Genomic DNA, 11,198 nt, shown 5'->3' on the forward strand with positions numbered 1-11,198 from the left:
TTCCTCTCCCACTCCCCCTGCTTGTGTTCCCTCTCTCGTTGGCTGTCTCTCTCTCTGTCAAATAAATAAATAAAATCTTAAAAAAAAAAAAAAGAAAGAAAAAGAAAATAACCTGATTGAACACTGGGTCAAAGACCTTAACGGACCCTCATCATAGAAGATATACAGATCGCAAATAGGCATGTGAAAAGATACTCCACATCATAGGACATCAGGGAAATGCAAATTTAAACAACAGTGAGCTACCACTACATACCTATTAGAATGGCCCAAATCTGGAACATTGAAAATACCGAACACTGGCGAGGATGTGAAATAACAGGAATTTTTACTTCTTGCAGGTGGGAATGCAAAATGAAACAGCCACTTTCAAAGACAGCTTGGCAGTTTCTTACAAAAGGAAATAATCTCTTACCATGTGATCCAGCAATCATGTTCCTGGGTATTTACCCAAAGGAATTGAAAATCCATGTCCACATAAAAACGTCCTGCACACGAATGTTTATAGCGGCTTTGCGCATAGTTGCCAAAACTTGGAAGCAACCGAGGTGTCCTTCAGCAGATGAGTGGATAAACTGTGGTACACCCGGACAATGGAGTACTATTCAGTGCTGAAGAAATGAGCTCTCAAGTCATGGAGAGACATGGAGGAAACGTAAATGCATATTACCAAGTGAAAGAAGACGATCTGAGAAGGCTACGTGCATACTGTATGATATGAAATATCTGCCATTCTGGAAAAGGCAAAACAGTAAAAAGATTAGTGTTGCCAGGGGTTGGGTGGTGGAGGGATGAATAGCAGAGCGCAGAGGGTTTTTTTAGGGCAGTGAAATTACTTTGTATGAGCCTGTCATGGTGAATTTATGTTATTATACATTTGTCCAAGCAACACCAAAAGTGAACCCTAATGTAAACGACGGGCTTTGGATATCAGTGTAGGTTCCTCAACAATAACAAACACACCACTTTGGTGGAAGTTGTTTTAATGGGGAAGGCTATATATACATGGCAGGGCGGGGGTGGGGGTCCAAGGGGTGTCTGCTTAATCTCTGCACCTTCTTAATTTTGCTGTGAACCTAAAATTACTCTTTAAAAAATGAAGCATTTTGGGGTACCTGGCTGGCTCAGTCAGTGGAACATGCATCTCTCGATCTCAGGGTTGTGGGTTTGAGCCCCACATTGGGTACAGAGATTACTTAAAATCTTTTTTAAAAATGGAAGCATTTTTTTAAGATATAAAAAAATCATGATTCCTGATCTCAAGAAATTTAAGATATATACACAAATATCTGCCGACAAAGAAAAATAGAGAAATCTTCAGGGGGCTAAAATATCATATATCATTTAGGGTGCTTTTGGCTTGAAGAAACAGAAGACCTAACTTCAAATGCCCTAAACAAAGAGAATCTCACGTGACAGAAAGTCTGGAAATAAAGCAAGTCCAGGGTGTGTGAGCTCAGTGGCCCAAGGACATCGTCGAGGACCTGGTTTCCTCCCACCTTTCTTCTCGGCCATCTTTGGAGTATTGCCTTTGCTCCTGAGGCTTGTTCCCTCAGAGATGCCAGATGGCTCTTTCTTCTCTGAGGATCAAACCCTCACACAACAGTCTGCAGCCTGGCACACAGAATGTTCCTGATTCCTGTTCTAAAGAGAACTTTCCCAGGGACCACCAGCTGACTTCCCGTCACATTGCCATTTTTATGCTAGTCACTGGCAAGAAAGTGGAATTACCTTTATTGGCTTAGTCTAATTAAGAGTCACCCCTGATAACACTGTATTGTATAATTGAAATTTGCTAGGAGGGTAGAACTTCAATGTTCTCACACACAAAAGATAAACGTGTGAGGTGATGGATGCGTTAATTAACTAGATGGGAGGAACCCTTTCACAGCGCACGCGTACATCAAATCATCATGATGTACGCTTTTAAGTATCTTACAATATCATTTGTCAATTACTTCTCAGTGAAGCTGGTAAAAAGATCACCCCTGAGACTTACAGGTTTTCATGAGGCACATGACTACCCAATACCTCAACAAAATTGGGGTCTGGTTAACAGGAAAGGGGGATATAAAATGAGCCTGGAGTGGGCAACTGTTATATGGGCCAAAAGGGCAAATTAAAAAAATATTGATAAAACAAAATGGAATATAAATTAACATTAAATGTGATAAGAAAAATCTAGATAAACTATAAATTCAGGGGCGCCTGGGTGGCTCAGTCAGTCACGCATCTGACTTCGGCTCAGGTCGTGGTCTGGGTCCTGGGATCTGGCCGGTGAAGGGCTCCACACTCAGTGGGGAGTTTGCTTGTCCCTCTGTCCCTCCCCTCTCATGCCCCCTCATACTCTCTCTCTCTAAAATGAATAAATAAAATCTTTAAAAAAAACTAAAAGTTAAGAAAAAATATATAACATAATTTAATAGGAAGAGGAAAACAAAAGCTAAGGAAAATCAAGATTTAATTGAAACACTAAATCCGGAGAACTAAAATACTAAGAGGATAAAATGGTAAAGTAAGACCCACGGTTCTCAAAGCGCGATTCTTGGAGAGGCAGCACCAGTGTAACCTGGGGACTTGTCAGAAAGACAAATGAGTGGGCCCCACTCCAGGGCCCCGGCATCACGAACTCTGGGAGTGGGGCCCAGCAATCTGTGTTAACAAGTTTGCCTGGTGATTCTGCTGTAGCTAAAATTTGAGGATCCAGAAGGAAAACAGATATTTTAAAACATTAAGACTTGCAAAACTCAAAAGATCACTAGGCAAACAAGGCAAAATAAAAACCAGCCCCTGGATGGATTCCAGGGTTAACGCCCTTGTGCGGGGCAAACGGGTCCTCTGATCCTCTTTACTTCCCCCATCCCTCTTCCTCTCCCGACTGGCCACCTATTTGGTTGCCCCACCAAAGGTAAAGTCAGTGGTTGTCACCCTAGCTACACTTCAGAATAACCTGGAGAATATTTCAATAATGTGGCTGTCGCAGATCCCACCTCAAACCAAGTAAGTCAGAAGCCCTGCAGGTGTGGACCTGGCACTTGTATTTTTAAGAAATACTCAGGTGATTCTATTATGTACAGCCATAGCTTTGAACCCTTGCCTTAGAGCCTCTGGGCTGAGAGCGGAGGGTCAGAGAGGCCTCTTGCTCTTCGTGGCTCCCTTTGCCTGCCCACATTTGCTGCTCACATCCCGCACAGCCTGGCTAAGAACATTTAGGAAAAGATGAAGCAAACATGCGAGCAGCTCATTTCTTTTCTCCAGCAAGTCTGCATATACCTGCCCCACCCACACACATCTACCCCTCAAATAAGACCACCCAGTGTGGGAAAGCATAGGCCAGTGCTGAAATCCTTGACTGAGGTCTCCTGTTTTCTGAACACCTGCTGGGAACACAATGTCCTTCCTCACTTCCAGCCTGGGCTGGTTCCCCAGCTAGCCAGCAACCTATCAGCGCTTTCAAAGCAGCGCAACTGCCGTGGGTGGCCACGACACGAGCCGCACAGGGGCTGGGCATGGCCATTAAAGGCAAACCATGGTGGCCAACAACTCAGCCAAACACTCCCTCAAAAAGTGACCCTACCTAGGCTCATCTGATACTTTGCTTTCTCATCAAGAATGGGCAACCCTTTTTCCCAGTCTCGGTCATGTGTACTAGCCAGTTTTCCTTCCTGGTTCATTTTTGTGCCCTCTCTGACATTTGTGCTCGCTTCATCCCTTAGTCTAATGCAGTGGACTCCAGGGGCCCATGGCCCACAGTACTGACCCTTCATTGAATCACCAGTGCTTACAAAGTAAGACACTTCTGTTGACTTAGAGAATGATTTCTGGAGTCCTGAACATTAAAGGACCAGAATCCAGGCCTCTTGTCCATTCTTGAGCCATTCCCTTGACTTACATGTCTCTATAGACTGATTCCTTCTCCTCTACATGGCTTACTGCTTCCCTGCCCTTATCCACTCTGTGGGTAAGACCTGCTGACTCATTTCCCCAGTGTGTCCTTCAGCTCCCTTGACTTCCCGAGGCCCCCTCATCACACATCTTAAATGTCTGTAGCAGTGATCCTCAATCATGGCTAGACTCCCCTGAGAAGATTAGGTAGATAGACAGTGCTTTGTAGTAACGTTTCTCAAGAGGGTGAGGGCAGAGAGAAAACAAAGAAGGTTGTAAGGAGGGAACTTAAGGGAACCCAAGGAATTTATGTGATTACATATATAATCGATAAAGGGATCTATATTATTACATAGAATATGTAAGTTCACATACATAAAGGAATTTACATATAATAATTATATGTAAACTCCTTTATTTTATGGGATGATAATATCTCTATATATGAATTCCTAAAAAATTTTATATATAATTTTATATAATTTTTATATTATATATAACAATATATTATAGCTAATGTATTAAGTAATTATAATATTAATTATATATGTAATATAGACATGTGATTACATATTATATGTAATAGTATTATATATAAATTCCTTTATATGTAGTTATAATATACTTTTTTATGAATTCCTTTATATATAGCCTTAGGAAATTATACATATGCATAATATAATTACATGTATAAAGGAATTTATGTAAATTGTATAATATATGTTAATTACATATGATTACATATTACATAATTACAATATATAAATTCTTTTATGTAGACTTTCATATGTAAAAATATATGTAAATCTCTTCTGTGTAATTATATCTTATATATATATAAATTCTTCAGACTCCCTTCTTAGAGATTCTGACTTAAGTGGTCTAGGCTGGGGCCTAAACATTTTTGAAGCTTCTCATGTGATTTTCCTGTGCGGCCAGAATTGAGAACCACTGATTTAGAACGAATCCTTTGTAAACTGAGATCTCCAGATAAGGTAACTGTAACATATTTAAACTGAAAGGGAAAAATACAGCTAACCAAAGTCCCCAAAGAATTCATGTTACCTTCACCACAGAGCACCATCAATAGCTCCCGTAGTGGCATTGGCTCTTCCCCTGATCCCTCTGTCTTTTCTTCTTGTCCCAAAGGCTTTGCTCTCACTCCCCGCCCAGGGAGTGAGCTCAGTTCAATGGCCTCTTCACGTTTGCCCTCTACGGCTAAGCCTCACTTGAACCAACAGACACAAACAATGCCCCCGAGGCTCCTTCCTGTCCTCAAGGCTCAGCTGACTGTCCCCAGCAAAGCTGAAGGTATTCTTCCGGAATGGAACCTCACGTGTGGCAGCGAGATCTTACTAAGCACAAGCATTTCCTATTTGTTGCCCTGTGAGCATGCAGGGAGTTAATTTCCCAGTTTAACTTTTTGCTTTTTAAAAAATTAAGAAAGAGTTGATTTCGATTTACGCTGGAGAAAATGCTGTGAGGGCTGAGAAAGCATCCAACCAGATTGTCCATGGAGGGCACGGGCTCTTCTTTTCCTGGTCAATAAAAATAGAACCATTTTTCTTCAAACAGGGATGCTTTCGACAGTACCCTGCCTTAGGATGGGAGGGGGGGGGATAATAAGTACCCCTTCCATTTATGTCATATGTTATCTAAATTTCTTTCATCCTCCTAAATTTATTGTCAGTGAAATAATCATTTCAGGTGGCAGGGCTATATTATTTTCCCATTTCCTAGATGAGAAAATGTAGCATGAAAGAAGTAAAGTGACTTGCCCAAGGTCCCACAGTGAACTGGAGAGCTCGAGAATATTCTTGACCCAGGAGTCTCGGTTCCCAGGACTCTTGCCACACTAGCTGTCTTCAGCCTTTAGCACATATTAGAATCACCTCCAAGGGCTGGTTAAAACACAGACTGCAGCATCCACCCCCAGAGTTTCTGATGCAGGAAGTCTGAGGTGGGGCCTGAGAATTTGCATTTCCACAAAGTTCCCAGGTAATGTTGCTGCAACTGTCTGGGGACCACACCCTGAGAACCACCTTGTTACACCATGCCTGTTGGCCAACTAGACTGGCAGTGGAAAAAAAATTTTTTATCCCTCGAGGCCACAGGCCCATAAAAGTTTTATTTAACTTGAAAAATCATCTCCATGGAAGTCACTAGCATCTGACGACCTTTATAAACAACGGGGAGCTGGGTTATCAGAGCAATACAGCACACACATCTGTTCCCGGGGTAAGGGGCCCATGCTTTCCAGAGTCCCACCACACAACCCGAATAGGGAGAAGTGGAGCAAGACATGAAGAAATATTGAGCACATATTCTCTTCTATGACAGGCGTTCTTTAAGGTATTTTATAATACCCTTAAAAGAGTAGAACCTAAAAGGGTTCATAGTTCCTCTTTGATATAGAAATAATTATTTTACTTTTGCAGGTTAAGAAACTGAGGTTCAAAATGTTATGCAACTTGAAAAAAGAAAAAAAGTCGAATATCTGACTTCAAAACTATATTTTTCTTTGACATCATAAATTATTTTAGATCCATTACCTGGTTTCCATTATACTCACCCTAATTTTTGTCAGGTCCTCGACACATCAGTCAATGTTTCTTTCCCCCACTCTACAAAGTTGTTTGCTCCCTAGCCTATGGCCTTATATTTAACTTCTCCCTAATCCACAAAGATCTTTTCTGGACTTTGGTGCCGGAATCAGTTAGCACTTGTGAGCTGACCAATTCATTTGAAGTGAAAAGATCCACCTAAGAAGGAACTAGTTGGGTAAGTATGTACATCCAGACGGTGCTGTTTTCGTACACACTGAAATGAAAAGATTGTCATAACAGAATCAACGTTTTCAAAAAAGCAAGTTACAAAGGCAAATGCCATATGGTTTTATTCATGTGTGGAATTTAAGAAACAAAACAAATAAGCAAAGGGAAAGAAAGAGAGAGAGAGAAACCAAGAAACAGAGTCTTAACTATGAAGAATACACTGATGGTTATGGGGGCGGGGGGGGGGGGCAGGTGATGGGGATTAAGGAGGCCACTTGTTATGAGGAGTCCCCGATGTCGTACGGAAGTGTTGAATCACTACATTGTACACCTGAAACTAATATTACACTGTGTGCAACAACTGGAATTAAAATAACTTAAAAATTTAAAAAAAAGCAAGTTGCGAAACATCTAAGGTATAGCTTTTTTGGTAAAAATGAAGTCATGTAAACACATGTGTGTGTATGCGAATGCACGTACCCACATTTCAACACTCAGGAAGAGCATACGTCAAGATGTTCAGTGATTATCTCAGAATGGGTGGCTTTATGGTGACTTTTTTATTTTCTACATTTGCTTTTCTAAAGCTTATCCTTTGTCTTCCAGGGGCATGTATTATTTTGTGTTAAGAAGTCCTTCTTTACCAACCCTTAAAATCTCCCTCTTCCTTCTTCACACTTTCTTTACATTTTCCTGGTGTTTCTTCTCCTAATTGAATATTGAGCTCTATCTTCCCCTCTGTACTAGAAAATAAGAGTTCTTTGGTAACAGAAAGGAAAAAAAAAAAAAATCCAGCCTCCCACCTCTGTATAGTTCAAGGAGAAAGGAAGGCAGCTACCAAACCTCCCCGGGCTCACATTTTATGTGGCAGTGAGAGCACTCTTCAAGGGCATCTAAGCCCTGAGCATATAGAATAATTATTGCTTCAGGATTCTTGGGCTCTGCAGGGTATGATTAAGAATGGACTACACCAACTCATAAATCCAAATGATTTATAACAAGAGCAAATATACCCTAATAAATACTTATGGAAATCAATGAACAAAACTTCTCTGTTGTAGCAGTGCCTAACCAACATGCAAAAATTAATAGCTGAAGTTTGAAGCCCTCGATAGAGTAGTAAATTCTCTAGCAATTCTCTGCCCAAGTGAGTCTGCTTGAGGCTTGAGGACAGTGAGGACTCAAAACTGCAAGTCTGAAGAAAGATTGGGCCTTGTGAAGCGATCGCCCTTTGGGGAGCGAGCCTCAGCGCCAGGCCTCTTCCGGTAGAAATCTTTTGCCAGTGAAACAGGAACCACCAGGTGATGCCCTGGGTTCTGACGACTTGCTTAATCACACCCAGTGCCCTGAGTCAAACCACCCACCCACTTCAAGGGAGTGGGTAGCTGTCCTCTATCCCCAAGAGCAAAACCACCTTTCACCTCTAATGACAGGCGAGCCAGAAAGGGAAGGAATATGGCTGCTTTCATATGAGTTCATGGAAAGGATGGAGGGCAGGGGGGATCATTCACTGAGCAAAGAGAAATATTTGAAATTAGAACGCCTCCAAGCCTGCAAATAAACATCTGTAAGCCTTCAAAATAGGATCGTGAGAGTGAGAGCAATTTCTGGCCCTGAGTGCTTCACCCAGACAACCTTCCTGAGGAAAACAAAGGAGCCAGCCCCTCCCCGGGGTCTGGCCTGAAGGCTGGTTGCTTAAACGGATGATTGTTTTCTAAAGAGCTCTCGGGGAGAGCAAAGTAATGAAACCATTTCGTGTTTTCTCTCTGGAGAGTCAGCCTTTGGCTTTCTTGCCGCTTCTCCAGAGCCTTATCCAGCACTGTCACCCGCAGACCTGTCAGGTGCGAGTGGGGCAGACAAAAAAGAACGACTTCTTAGGGAGCATGGTGACTCTGTGCAGCGGGGCACCTGATGGCCAAGGGCGAGGCAACACGTTGCTGCATTTCCACTGGGTGTCTGTCGAAGACATTGCTCCTGAATTCTATCTTGGCCCTGTTGCTGAAATGACTGTATCCCAGACTCACTTCCTCTTTGAGGTGATCTTTCGGAACGTGTGTGTGTGTGTGTGTGTGTGTGTGTGTGTGTGCGCGCGCGCGCGCGGAAGGCTTCTGCTCCCGGCCCCAGCCTGCCTCCCTAACGTGGGGTCCCCGCCATCAGCGGCGTCACGGGTGGTCTGTGAGCTGTCCCTTCTCCTGTGAGCGCTCCCTCGGGCCCCGGGAAGACTGGCAGGGCCGGACAGCACAGCAGGGAAATGACCAAGCTGGCAGCACCTCACATCCCAAGCCCTGGGCGCAAGGGCACTGTGAACATTTCTTGACCAGTGTAAGCGGAGGAAAATGCACAGCGGTGGTGGGATGGCCTCCGCTCCAGCAGGGGCGCTACACCGGCCCCTGCACCTCGGAGCCGCAGGGCCAAAGAGACTCTTGGAAAGTCTTTGGGAACCTTGACAAGCCGCTGAATCCGATGAGGCACAAAGCGGCTCTCTAGCCGCAGAGTCCTGCTCGCAGCCGCACGTTCGTATTTGGAATTCCTAGCCCCTGCCACTGCCCCTGCCACTGCCCCTGCCCCTGCCCCTGCCACTGCCTAGTATCACTTGCCTCCTACTTCTCCGGAGAGGTCCAGGGAAACAGTAGCTCACTGAGTTGTCTTCTAGAATAGCTGCACAGATACGAGAATAGCAGAATGTTTCTCATCTCCCCAGGCTGACTGTAGTGTGCCTTTGCCCCTCCTGCGAGAGGACCAGGGCTTCCTTGTCCCTTCCTGTCCTCCTCGTTCTTATAAATCTATCTGAGAAAACACTCACTCTGCCTTTCTACATTGCACTTAAGCACCCTTTCTTTTGGAGGCATTTCACTGCTTTGTTTTGTTTTTTAAAGATCTTATTTATTTATTTTTTTTTGAGAGAGAGAGAGATCACACAAGTGGGGGGAGGGGCAGAGGGAGAAGCAGGCTTCTCCCTGAGGAGGGAGCTCAATGCAGGGCTCCATCCCAGGACCCCTATGCTCCTGGAGCCACCCTGCCACTGGTTCTGGAAAGAATCCTTTGGGCCAGAGATGAACTAGGGCCTGGATGGCTCCCCCAGCTGAATTCCTGTCTAGTGTGCCATGCCCAGGGTGGGGCCCAACAAGGCAGGCCGTCTTCCTACAGTGTGGAGGCTCGAGGGTGCCAGGATTCTCTTTACCTCTGGTTTCTGCCTCGCCCTGGCTCGAGGCTTCTCGCCATTATTCTTCTCATTGCTCTTCTCTGGCTCTTGGTTACCCTGACCAGCAGCCTTCCCTCCCTCACTCTTTCCCACTTGTATTGAGGTATGATTGACATGTGATAAGCAGCCCATTCTAAACTATACAGTTTGCTAGATATTGACATGGGCATACTCTCAGGAAACCATCACCAGAATCAAGATAGAAAACGTGTCTATCACGTCCCCAAACTTTCCTCATGCCCACTTTGTAATCCCTCTCTCTCGCCCTTGCTTGCTTGCCCCTCATTCTCAAGATTCACCGATTGGCTGTCACCATAGATGAGGTCACATTTTTTAGAGTTCTATATAAATTCAATCATACTAGTATCTCTCTCTCTCTCTCTCTGGTCTGGCTGCTTGCAAAACAGTTATTTGAGATTTATGCCTGTTGCTGTATTTATCAATAATTCCTTCCTTCCTATTGCTGAGTAGTATCCTATCATATGGCTATGCCACAATTTCCTTGCTATACCATTCATTAGCTGGTGGGTATTTGGATGATTTCCAGGTTTGAGGCCGCCTTTCTCTTAAACCAGCTGGGCTGGCAGTCCTAAAGGAAACATCCAGGCTTCCAAGGCTTCTTGCTCCAACCTCCCCTGACCTGCCAGAGTGGGAGTGGCAGGCATCAGTCCGCAGAGTATGGGAACAGCTGTTCGGAGACCATTCTCCCAGCATCTCCACACACCCCTCCGCTGCTCCCCTCCTTCCCCACCACCTCCATGCCAGCAGCCTCTTAAATCACAACAGCGCCTTGATTTGAGGAAGGGAGGTGACCATATGAGCCCCGGGAGGAAGGGACAGTTTGATAAAGATATCTTCCATGGTGATATCTCCCACCGTTTCAACCCTTTCAGAAGAAGGCAAGTAAGTCTTTGCAGTGTGTTAGGTTGTGGACAGCTTTTTTTGTTTTGTTTTTTTGAGATTTGATTTTATTTATTTGACAGAGAGAGAGCACAATCAGGGGGAGCCTAGACAAAGAAAGAGGGAGAAGCAGGCTCCCCCCGAGCAGGAAGCCTGATGTGGGGCTCGATCCCAGGACCCTGAGATCATGACCTGAGCCAAAGGCAGACGCTTAACGGACCGAGCCACCCGGGCGCCCCAATTGCTGACAGCTTGTGTAACTGGCTCTTGGAACCTGTTTTTAAGAGACCAAGATAAAACGTCTATGGCAGTGCTTCCTCGACTTTGATGCGGACCCAAATCATGACAGGATCATGCTAAACTTCAGATTCTGATGCAGTAGGCCCGGCCTGGGGGCCTTGGGTTCTAGATTTCCAGCAGGATCCTGGATGATGCGA

This window comes from Ursus arctos, unplaced genomic scaffold (genome assembly GCF_023065955.2).
Source record: "Ursus arctos isolate Adak ecotype North America unplaced genomic scaffold, UrsArc2.0 scaffold_11, whole genome shotgun sequence".
In the NCBI taxonomy this organism is placed as follows: domain Eukaryota; kingdom Metazoa; phylum Chordata; class Mammalia; order Carnivora; family Ursidae; genus Ursus; species Ursus arctos.